Source organism: Habropoda laboriosa, unplaced genomic scaffold (assembly GCF_001263275.1).
Source record: "Habropoda laboriosa isolate 0110345459 unplaced genomic scaffold, ASM126327v1 scaffold41, whole genome shotgun sequence".
NCBI classification, from domain to species: Eukaryota; Metazoa; Arthropoda; class Insecta; order Hymenoptera; family Apidae; genus Habropoda; species Habropoda laboriosa.
The window spans coordinates 1,198,781-1,199,518 of NW_017100164.1; the positions used below are offsets into that span (position 1 = coordinate 1,198,781).

The 738-nt window shown below is 27.9% G+C and overlaps 1 protein-coding gene across 1 annotated transcript in view; it reads left to right on the forward strand.

The window, feature by feature from the left end:
- Positions 1–738, forward strand: part of LOC108578578 (protein prenyltransferase alpha subunit repeat-containing protein 1) — a 4,287-nt gene that overhangs the window by 1,727 nt on the left and 1,822 nt on the right.

Below are 738 nucleotides of genomic sequence, written 5' to 3' on the forward strand. Positions count from 1 at the left end.
TACATATATATATATATATATATATATATACATATATATACATATATGTATACGTATATATGTGTATGCATTCGTACAAGTGTGACATTATAATTATTGCATGCATCACTAATACGCTATATTAATAACGAATAACGGTAATGTATGTTACAATAAAATTGAACGGGTTAAAAATATAATTATACAGTGGCGTTATGCACATCTAAAAGTTAGTATTGTTTCCGTGGTATTCTGTAAACATTTATCACGTTGTTATATAATTCATAATATTTCTCTAGACATATAATCGAAACATTCTTTATGTATATCTCACACAAAAAACGAATACATATTATTCAATTGATAAATTATACTTCATATTCTTTGACAAATATTTTCCACAAATTAAGTTAGAAATATTTATCTTAAACCATTGACAACCATAGGCGTACTAATACGCTTTCCATAGACTGGCCACGCGTCCTTAGCGTACTGGTACGCCACGTTAGATTGTCGGACGACATTAGCACTACTGTTTGAAACATTGCTTTGTTTCCAATTTCACTAATTGCTTAATAATTGTTATTACCAAAGTGCATTTGTTATTTGTTGGCTATCGATGTACATGTGTAAGTGGAGATATGTTATACGAGTTCTAACAGTGAATTGAGAATCATTAAATTTATTAGGGATTTTTGTCAAATTATATATGTATACATATGTACTATATTATATAGAGTTCTCATTATAACGTTTCAA